This window comes from Poecilia mexicana, unplaced genomic scaffold (assembly GCF_051168715.1).
Source record: "Poecilia mexicana isolate PSO_F unplaced genomic scaffold, ASM5116871v1 scaffold_14, whole genome shotgun sequence".
Classification (NCBI taxonomy): domain Eukaryota; kingdom Metazoa; phylum Chordata; class Actinopteri; order Cyprinodontiformes; family Poeciliidae; genus Poecilia; species Poecilia mexicana.
The window spans coordinates 10,881,506-10,893,657 of NW_028263383.1; positions in this window are offsets into that span (position 1 = coordinate 10,881,506).

Below are 12,152 nucleotides of genomic sequence, written 5' to 3' on the forward strand. Positions count from 1 at the left end.
CTCAAACAGCACAGTCATTGCATGTACTCTTCAGTTTAAAGTCACTATATACACTCTATTGATATTTTTACTATAAAATAATTAAACACCTAACTGTGGGAATCATTTAAAGAAACAATGTATTCTGTGTCAAATGTTTTAATAAAGTTCTTGATAAAAATATTAGAGGAAAAGAAGTTTAAAACAGGTACATCAGAAGTCGGAGACATATCGGGTGAGTAAGAGTTATCTGTATTGTGACGTTTATTTCCACTACTTTTGGAGGTGACAGCCTCCATTGTCACCTCTAAAAATGGGTGCAGAAAGCTTTCACTGCTGTAAAATGTCCCATGTTAATTTGTACTTTTTCTCACCTTTCTGTAGCAATTTGTGAGCAATAAAGATGCATAGAGCAGCTGACTATTGCCAGCAAGCAGTTAGATGTCTTACTGCTGGAATGTTGAACATGTGAAACATCCCCTGTCTGTCATGTACGTTTTTTGAGTTATACATTATTTATTCAACTTTACTCATATAAAATCTGTTAAACTGTAAAACTAAATTTATCTCGAGTTTTGTAGTAAATAAGTTCACATCTGAGTCAAAGGAGTCTGAGGTCTGCTCCAATTAGCAGTTGAGTCAAGGTGTGAACTTTGTGATTGTTATGCACCAAGGACTGTGTGGAAGTCAGCACAGATGGTCTTACCATTTGCTTTTTGGTAAGAAAAGAGAGTTATCTGATGTTAAAGAGGGCAGTCTTGGTCCTGATAAGCTCTGATAAGTGACACAGAGTTTGGTCTTGAGTTATAAGGGTCCATCCAATACTGTTTTATAACACCACACAGCAATGTTTCTCAATCCTGGTACTCAGAGGCCACCACCCTGCATGTTTGTGTTTTCCTTCTGCCACACACCTGGCTTGGGTGATTAACACGTTCTGAAACACTTGATCTGATGCAGGAGCTAATGCTATGATTTGAACCAGGTGTTCTAGAGAGACAGATCTACAACATCACCAATTCAGTCTAATTGAATGTGAATTATCAAATTCTAGTTAATACCTAATTTAATCAGACAGTGATGTTTGTGTATGTCTGTAAACAACTGTTTTTGGTAAAATGTTCAGCTAATCAGCTGAAACTTATTTCTGAAGTGACTCAAGTAATATTTTTAAGAAACCATTGTGTGACATCCTTTTTTTTAACCGTCTCCCTGAGTGTCAGGCTTAAAAGATATATGCAGACGTCAAAAATGTCAAGTCAACACTGGCCTTAAGGCTCTCCTTGCAGCAGGTATTAAGCACTGTCAGCATATTGGACCAAGCTGTAAATTGCCTGATAGAGAATGAGCTTAACAAGTCCAGATGTATAGTTCCAGGGGACACAATCTCTCACAAACAGACCAGGAAGGAAAAAGTCCTTTGACGTGATGAACTGCAAGAGACAAGACCTCATAATCACTGTTATATTGCAATAAGATCAACATGAATCAGTATTTTTCATCAAATATTTCTCTCCTCAATACTTCCTACAAATAAATTCATTTATTTTCCACCGCTGTCATATATCTGCTCAGTTAATCACCGTGTTCAGCTGCTTCCATTCTCATTTCAATTCTCGGGCCACTCTACTTTCATTCAAAACTTCCATCCATAAATTTAACCATTCAGTCATCATCTACCCATTCATCCATTTGTTCACTCACAGACATTCAACCACCCATCCAGCCATTTCCTTATCGTTCTGCCACAGCATACATTATACATTTGCTGCTCATCCCTTATCCTGTACTCCTCATTTTTACTATTGTATGGCTTTCATTCTTCTACCTCCTTCAACTCCCGTGTAAATGTATCTTCTTTCAGTTTATTCTATTCTTGTTCCTTCACCAGCTTAAAATCCAGAGGTTCCTTTATTGTCACCAACCTGGTTTCATTACAGGTTTTTCCATATTATGATTTTTTTTTTCTTTTCCCCATAAAAGTAAATATATTCCATGTATATTGTACTTGGAATATACTATGATTTCTCTTTACTCTGATTTGATCTGTCCTGACCAATTCCTTCTTATTTGAAAACACCCTCTTCTCTCCTTCCCATTTTACCCTAACCTCATTCACTACAACCTTACCTTTGCCCCATCTGATCTCTATTTCCCACACTCCCTTCCCTCATTCCAAGTTAATTACAACTTTTTCTCCCACCCTTCTCCTACATCTGCTACTTTTATGTTTCTGCTGTTTTTCTCCCCTTCCCTGTCATCAGCTGTCCTCCACTCTTTGCTCTCTTTGGTCTCATGTAATGGGTTCACCTTTAACTTTTGCCCAGAAGGTTTTAGTTATCTTTCTGCATCACTCAATTAATGCACCTCTCATTTATCATTTTCCATGACACTTCCGGCCTTCTTCTTATTTTATTTAAAACTGTATCTCTCCCTAATTCCTATTCCTATTCCCTATCTCACTTTTCCTGTTGCTTTATCATACATGCCCCCTAGTGTGCACTGAGTTATTTTGCTCGTATTTTAAGTATTTGCTGATTATATAACCCTTTTAAATTGAAAGGTTTATGAATTGCAAATAAAGACGACGACTTCAAATTGGGGAAATCTGATGTCCTTAAGTAGCCTATATTCAGTAGCCCAATTAAGGAAAAAAAATGCAAAGTAACTTATTATTTTACAATTTAATAATGTAAAATTATTAAAATGCAGTAGAAAATTATAGACATACTTTAGAAAGTGTTCAGTATTTGTTTGTACATAAATCTATAGTTGAAACCAGATGTTTGCTGTATTTAAAGAAACATGACCTCTTTAACTCACTGTCTTAGTTTCGCCAGAACCTCTCCTGTCAGTTCGGATTGCAAAATTATTTATTTTTGCTTAATACCAAAGAGATAAGAGGATAATTTTAGTATTACTTTCTTCAAATTCAAATGTATGCTAAGATTGCTATGCCTGGAAAAGCCAAAATGATGATGTTATTCTGTAACTTTGAATATTCTTACTTCAAAAGATCTAAGTCAAATAGACACATGCAAAAGTGTTTTTTATTAACACCTTGAACCTCCTGTTTGCTTGTGTAACATCATTGAAAAATCCAAAGAAATAAAATTAAGATATCAGGAAGAGGATTGTGAACAATTTGGGTCCAATCTCCAGATGTTGGCCATGTTCAGTTGTTTAAATAAAGTTATTCAAGAATAAACAACATAGGGATTTCTTTACCATCACACTGTTCAGACCCAGATATTCACATGTTTTTGGTAAAAGAAAAAAATGTATATACTAACTCCACAATAAAAGCAACACACATCGTGGAGATGGTGGCTGAATGTGGTAGAAGAGTTTTCTTATAAACAGAGAACTCAGTCCTGAAACTCAGTCCTTAAGCTGAAAGGCCACTCAAAGAGGAATAACCTTTTACAGAAAAAGCAAAATAATAAAAAGTCAATTCTCAGTAAATACACTCAGGGACCAAGATGCTAATTTTTGGTGACACTTTCTGTAGTCTGATGAAACTAACTTTAACATGTTTGAACATCACTGCATTTGAAGGGAAAAAGAATCTTGCAAGTCAGAGAAATGCCAGCAGTTAAGTATCAGAATCAAGCTGGGCAGCAAAAGGGACTTCTGTATTTTCTAAAATAAATGGTGTCATGAGGAAATAATATAGGCCTAATATATTTGTAAAATCTCAAGACATCAGCAAAAGGACAATGAATTGGTCGGATTTTAACAGAACTATCACATACCTTAGAAGTTGATGTAAAAATAATGTTTTTTTTTTGGCCACATAAATGATGATGCTCAGCAGCAACAACAACATATTGGCAACTACCGCTTAGAGTAGCTCATTGATATATTAATGCAGTAGCCATGTAGCCTGATGTAAAAAAAACATTTTAATAGACAATGTCAAACACTGAGAAGTTTTAATTGTTATCAAACATTATCAAACATGCCGTTTTGAAGCCAAAAAAACTCTTCAGAAACATACAGATCCATGAGAAGCAACTCATTTAAAGTTAAAACTCAGTTTCACACAAAAACGCTAGCATAACTATTTAGTTGTTGAACTGAAAAGTTCAACAACCAAACTATCTATTAGCTAGATAGCTAATATAAAATTAGCTACCTAGCAAATTTTCTATTAGCAGCTTCACAAATCTTTTTGATAAACATTACATTACCAAGACACATTAAAACATACCTTTATCTCGGCTTTTTTCTATTCTTCCTCTTTTTTCTCTCTCCCTGAGGGATAAGTCCTTTTTTGCGACATGCTAACTTGTCTTCTACCGGAGCTTTGGACGTTTGGATTACCGGCGAAGCATGCGTGACCTACCGCGGCCACCAGGGGGCCCCCAAGAGCAATTACTTTTTTTTCCCCCTTTTTGTCCTTAAAATAATGATTTCTACATACATTATCAAATATATATTATTGTAAGAACAAATCACTTCATAATGAAATTGTGTGTTTTCATTATTATGATGACATGTAAATCGTTACTAAAAAAAAAAAAAAAAATCAGCTCTACTGAGGAGGTCCCTTAGTGGCCCTGGGGCCCTGTTGCTTAGTTTGCTGATGCCTTGGTCCGGTCCTGATACCAATAAATGAGTTACAACATGGTTTGACAAATTCAACGTTTTGGAGTGGCAATATCAAAGCTATGATCTCAAGTGAATAGAACATTTTGGAACTGAGCTGGGAAAATGTTTGTGAGCAAGGCTCCTAGTGTTATTCTTAAATTGTAAATAACATTTGCATTCTTTGGTTGTAGAAGCCTTTTGAGATGTTTCACCAGCTTAATGGCTTCAAGAAAACCCACCTGTTTACAGTTGCTTATGGCAATTGATGCCTTCAATGTATTTGCGAGTGACTGGGGGTCATTGCGCGTATATAAAACCCTGTAAATTCTAGACTCTAACAGGTAACCAACTAATGCACAAAATCCGCGTAGGACAGCGAAAGTCCTAGCGCAAAATTTTCGCGAAACAGGCGGACGGAGCCTGGTGCTGCAAGGCTGGAGGCCTTGTCCTGTTAGGCTGCGGGGCCTGGCTAATACCCGTGTTAAGAAATGGAAGATCTCAGTAGATCATATAACTTGATTGGACAGGAAGTCCAACAGAATGATTTTATCTTTTCTTTTTATCTTTTTATTACTTTCTTTTTATTTTTCTTTCTCACTGTTTAAAATTATGTAAAGCACTTTGAAATGCCTTGCTGCTGAAATATGCTATACAAATAAAATTTGATTGATTGATTGAAGAATTAGAAATCATTGCTGCTCATTGAAACAATTGCAATGATACCAAAAGTGCATTAGAAACATTTGATGACATTCATGGATCTCCAGTTTACCATTTTGAAGATGAAACAATCCAATCATACACTTTGTTTAAATCGAGTCATCCATCCACTCATCCAGCTCCTACTCATCCTAACAAGTAGCCAGCCACAGAATGTGTGGCCATCTGGTATTTTCTCAGATTTTTCCTCTGCTCTCTAGCGCTACCTTTTCCATTGTTCTCGCTTTCACAGTACCTCTTCTTGGCCTTCTTCCTCTTTTTCAAAGCTCATCTATGTTATGAACACATGGCTCCAGTGAGCCGTGAGGTTTCCCTCATTGTTACCCAGAGACAAGCTTGGCAGAAGACGTTGTGTAAGCAGTTCATTAGGTTCTGGACCCCAGACTCACATCATAATCACAATGGCTGCCATGATGAAAAATAACCAGAAAAGTATCCATCTTACATACAAAATTCAAATCACTCTAGTTATAGATGTTGTTCAACCTATTAAAGGGCGGCAAAAAACAAAAAAAACCCTTCTGATTTAAAGCAGTTCAAGAAAAGCCATGAACTTTAAAACAAAGTGTTTGAAACTGTGGCCAGTTCACATTTTCTCTCCATCTAAAATGGAATATTTGTGAAGACATTTAATCTACATATTAAGTGAGTTGAGCACTTTCACCTATCTTAATTCCATCATCAAATAATGACTGGTGGTTTTCAAGCAGAATGAACAAGAATAAATGTGCAAAAAAGTAGAAAAAAATGCATTTAACTTTATTTACAATGAAATGAACCATCATTAGAAAAAAATAAAATAAATAATAAAAGTCTTGTTTTGAAAAAAAAAATCTTGGAGAACCTCAGGAGGATGTGGGTATGTCCCAAGAAAACCATGCAAAGATACCTAAAGGCAATTCATGGGCACCGACTTACTGCCACAGCAACCAAACCAAAACCTTGTAAACTCCACACTTAACAATTTATTCTGCTATTTGAAAAGTAACTTTCTTAATAAGCGGTAGCAGTGCTAATCAGCTACAAAATGTCAAAAAGTCTGATTGTAGTAACAAATGTTCTTTTTTTCAGTATCTGTTATACAAGAATGCAGCCTTCAGACTTAAACTCGGGACAAACTGCCCTAACAGGATGTTGCTGCCTGAGTGATCACTCAGATCCTGTATAACAGCAGCTGGTATGAGGTGTAAGAAAACCAACGCAAAGTTAGCTAAGGAACAGATGGACCAACTGGTCTCTTCTGGTGGGTTACCATGGTAATGAGGACTTGACCTTATTTGTGTGGAATATTTTAGCTGCTCTCTCCACCATCCCACTAAAAAGAAAACCAACCAAACAAACAAAAAAAAAAAAACTTCATTATGTGTGTGTGTTTGCTTTTACTTATGACTGGAGTCCCTCAGAAGAATGTTTTAAGGTGATGAATCCAAACGGGATATTCTAAGTGGTCACCTAAAGAGGACAAGAAACGTCCTCACAATCTAAAATTTCTACAGCACTTTTGCTCCAGAAAAGATTAGATTGCCCAGAAATCCAAAGTAAAGATCTTGTTTGGTAAAATATTCAAACTAAAAAAAGGCTAAATGCTGTAAATGGATGAGTGCAAGGGATATATATTATATAATATTGGTGAGGGAAAGTATTTCCTTTAATAGATGTTTAACAATAGATGTGCCTCATGAAACCAGTTACAAACATTGCAGAATTACATTTTATTAAACTTTATTCTTCAAGTCATGTGTGAGGTGAGGCTGATTTGTTTCCCATGGAACACAAGTGTTGTACAATACCGCTGATTTAATTAATTGCCATTCACACTGAATAATCTAAATTATGCATGCTCTTCTTTATAAAATTAAACCAGAGAGTGAAATTAATTCAGAATGTTCTATTATTTTCAGAAGTAATAATCATAAAAATCTGTAAGTGAAAGTAGTAGCAGTCTCTGTGTTTGGGCTTTCGCACACAAAAAAAATGCATATTTGTAAGTAACATGTTGGAGGAAAGTACAAAACTGATAGAAAACTTGAGTTGTAACCTTTCACCTATTAGCGTGGGAGGCCCAGCTGTTGGTACGCATAGTTGGTAGTCTTTTCACAAGCTCTAACTGACCCCTTGCATATGAAGAAAGTTTGTTGCTATGGTATCCAGATGAATTTTAATGATTTGCTTGGAGAAGTTGCTATATAAAGACTTTATAGAAACCATTTTAATGTTTGCAGTGAGCTGTTCACCCCCCATCTACAAGCATGCAACAGTAATAGGTAATTTGAACTGTTAAAAGGTATTAGAGTGTTCCTTTTTAATGCAAGACTTCAAGTGGTCTATGCTTCCTTTTGTATTGCAGCCAACATCCCACCCATTTATCCCTTTATTGAATTAATAAATCAGCAGAGGATGTGGGTGTGGAGGTACTATAATCTCTTACTGCACTTTTCGCCTTTCACAACTTTGTGAACTTAATGTCAGCTGGTGAAAACAAGAAAAAAATCTATGTTATCGACTAAAAAGAACTTTTTGACATAGGAATGGATCATTTTTTTGTATTACTTTAAACAGCACTAAAGACAGAGGATGACCACCTAAAAAAGTTTAACAGGAGTTTGATTAAAAAAAAATGTGTGATTTGTTAGAATTTCAATTTGACTTATTTCCAAAATAGTATTTTAGAGACTTAATTACAAATTCCAGGTCTCAGGTCTGCCACTGTATACTTTTCTCTTTAAAAGGGTAACTTGTATAGTTTGAAATGCTGTGAAGCTATTTTCAGTAATAGCTACCTTACCTGCAGTAGACAGATGGCATATGACAGTTTAATGAATACTAAAAATTTATTGAAATTACGATGTCTGCAGTACACCACAACAAAGGCAAAATGTTGCTGAAAAACAGCTCTATACCGCTCGTTTTGTCCTTGTTACTCTCTCTCTGTCTGCTCTAATCCAACGCCTCATGCAGCACTGGTGTTGGTCTGCTAGGGTTGCCCCTCTGTCCTGTAAAATGCAGAATTGTCCTTTATCTAGCAGTTAAGTATTGAATTCTGTATTGACTGGAGGTCTGTTTATCATTAAAGCATGAATGAAGGACAAGAATACTAAAGTCGTCTTGCCTCTCACGCCTCCATACAGCTCATCGTGGCTCCCACTATATGAGAAGTACTGGCCTAGTGCTTTCACTAAGTAGCCAAGCTCTCCTGTGATATTATTATATTGCCTTGTTTGACCATGCACAAACTATTCAAAAATTATAATTCAATTCAAAAACACTTTATTGATTGAAGTACATTTGAAAGTATAAGCAGAAAGCAAGCCTTTTGTGGAATAGAAACATTCTTTCTTGTCCCACAACGGGAAAATTTATGTGCAACATCAACAGAATGACAGGGAATCAGAGCAAGAAGACTCTCACAAAGATAGAATATAAAGAAACAGTGTACTCCAGTCCAAATGAATGTGCAACTGAGTTGGTTAATCTAAAAATGTACAAAATGTGCATGTGTATTTCAGCATTAAAAAGACAAATTGTTTACAGTGAGGACAATAAAAAAACTGTTAAACAACAGAGATGTACCGATAGCAGCAGAAATGTTATTCAGAATGAGGGACGTTGTACAGAAAGTGGTGCAGATATGATGCCTTTAACCAGCATGTAAACACTTATTGAGTGTTTACATGCTGGGCTTTTGTTCTGATGAGAGAGGAACTGTTGCTGATGTATCCACCTTGTCTCTGTATTTAGGGACTTCTTTGGAGAGATGTGAATGTAGTGGTCTAAGGTGATTTTTTTGTTTCAATGAAATTGTGAGTCTTTTGTCAGGAACCCATATCTGAGCAGTCAAAAAAAAAGAATTTAAGACAAAAAAAAAAGGTTGTCCAGGCTCTGGCTCAAACCTGGGTCAGAATGTGTGTGTGTGTGTGTGTGTGTGTGTGTGTGTGTGTGTGTGTGTGCACGCACGTGTGCGTGTGTGTGTGTGTGTGTGTGTGTGTGTGTGTGTGTGTGTGTGTGTGTGTGTGTGTGTGTGTGTGTGTGGAGGGTTTCAGTCTTTCAAATGTGGTTAATACCATTTGTAAGGTCAACTTTATTCTTGCTTTTCTATAGCTGTTGCTAATAAAATGAAACTCAAGTGGAGTTTTATTTTATATTCACTTCCTGTTTTAGATGTTTTGATTTGAACTCAGAGCAGTGGCTTGTAAAAATGCACTGACTCCACAATTATTATCTGAAGAGACATTTAAAGAGCACTCCAATACTAAATATCAATTTGTCTCAACATTGTCACTTTACTGCTAATATTCTATATTTGTTGTAAACGTTCATTTTGCTAACTCACAGTGTTTTAATTTTGCTTGAATTTTCTGCCTGACTTTTAGTCTTTAAATAGTGAATTCAGCATTTTACAGTAAAAAAACAGTCACTTATCTCTGGTGAAGCTAAAAGCAACAAGTGACATTTAGATAGTCACTCCTGTAATGATCTTCCCTTCAGACTCCATTTAGATTTTGCACACAGCTCCCACTTAGCATACAATAAAATCCTGTAATGATTATTTTTAACATGGGACTAAAGAAAAACAAAGAATAATACCCATAGTACCGTAATGGAAATGTGCTATATAAGTACTTATCTCTGAAATTGGCATAAATTCTACTATTGAAATGTGATATGCAGGCTGGTGATTTCATTCGAGGGACTTCACATCAAATGGCATCTCCTAAACATTGTTTCACACACTGAACAGCCTCTGACAATGGAATTGGAGATCTATATGCAAGACAATACATTACATCCTCCTGGGAGAAAAACAAGATGGTGCAGAATGTAATAAAATACAGCTGGCATGTGCAAAGAAACACTGTTTACATTGTTTCTGCTGTTTGGTATTTGAGGAGAGACAGGAAGATAAAAGAGGTCCAGAGTATCCTGATTTTACAGTGTACTGCAAAACTACTCATACCCCTGAATATTTAAGCCCAAATATGTAATTCAATAACAACAAATCTGGTTTTATGGAGTGACAAGATTGTGGTATTGTTAAAAAAATGCCAAACAAAATTCCCTGCAAGAGCAAAGCCCCTTGCAAGAGTGCACCCCTGTGCAAAAAAGACCCACAAGATCCATATCCAGGAGCACATGTCCAATATCCATGTGCAGGAAGCCATCCCGAAAAACCCCCCACATCCAAGTGAACAAGGGACAAAAGCTCCACAAAACAAAAAACAAAACACCTGTTTATCTCTGTGTCATGTCCTCAACAACATCTTGTCTCTCCGTCTTTCTCACATCCTGTCCCTGATTGTCTCTCTTATCTCTACTTGGTTGACAGGGTGGAAATCGGATGAATCAGACTCACATATCATTCAGGCGTTTGAGTGAAGCTTATGTGAATCTGATGTAGTTAATATGGTGGCAGCTGACAGCGCTGTGAAAATCCTACACAGCTGAGCAGCACAGAGACACTCCCACATACTGGCTTACGTGTGCTCACTCATATTCCTGCAATTGTAAGTGAGGTAAGCTTGTGCCCACTCATATGGATTTCTACAAAACCACCATCCCCCAAATCAATGTTTATCAGATTACACCACCTTTTGCTGTCCCTACATGATGCATCCTAGGGTTACCAACTTTTCCTTCAAATGTTTACAATACTGTAGCCATGGAAATAACATTTTGGTTTGGGACATTTATGTATGGGATGTACAGGTCTCAGTAAATCCTCATGGGGGTGATGATGCTCTGGTTTGTTGGTTGTCTCCTCAGAAGAGAAGAAGAAAAGGACAGAAAACAAATACTAATTTTTCACCAGCACCCTTGTTGTTTCTGGGAGGTAAATTATTCAAATGAGGAAAACAGAAATTCTTCCCACACTGTCTTGTTTAAATTTTTTACCAAAGTAGTAGCTAATACAATTCTTTGGGAAGGAGTGGAGAGAATAATAAGTGGAATTTCTGCCAATGTTTTCAGTTTCTTTCAATCCTCACACAGAATCTATTTCCTTCACAAGCGGATAAATGTTTTTGTCACACTCTTTAAAATACTCCAGAGAAGCTGTTACAATCTTCAAAACCAAAATTGCCATGTTCCAAAAAGGAACATAATTGTGGAGCAGAAATACATTGTTTGTATGTGTGAGTCACTTTGAGTTGAAGAAGGAAGTAAATGAGTAATTTTCTTTTTTCTTTTCACAGTCATGTTCAATATAGGTACATTTTTGCTTGCTTTGGAGTTTGGCTGAAGTACAAAAACACGTTTTATTATTAACATATTAAGCAAAAACATTGCTGACATTTCTGCAGTTTTCTATTATTGATATCTTCATAATGGAGAAAGTAAGGAAAGCAAAATATAATTAAAGTGAAAATCTTTTTCTTTTCTTTTAAAATAATGACCAAACATTAAATGCACTTACCCTTCAGATTACATAAACAAAACGTTCAAAGTCCAACTGTCATTAAAATTTAGTTTAGTCTAACTTTAAGTACATACTGCCCAGTGTAAGTTAAATGTAAACTTCATTTATTAGTATTTTGTTGTCTTTTGTATTTCTAAATGTATATACATTTTTATGAATTTCTGTTGTGGGTTCCTGTAGTTAGGTGTGTATTTGTTCCTGTGTTTGTATATGCCCACATAAAAACAAACCAAGCTATTATAAGATGTCAGTCTTTGTGTGCTTGCTTTTCAAACTGTGATTTTCTCTTTGCATGTGTAAAAACATATGGTGAGTCAGTGTGTAGGAGTTGAGCGTCAGTGTGTGTGTGTGTGTGGGTGAGGGAGAGCTAGTGGTTAGGTGGTTATGAATAAAAGAGAGGGTTTGGGTTATGCACCAATAGATGGCACTCTACCCTTTTGTGATTGGG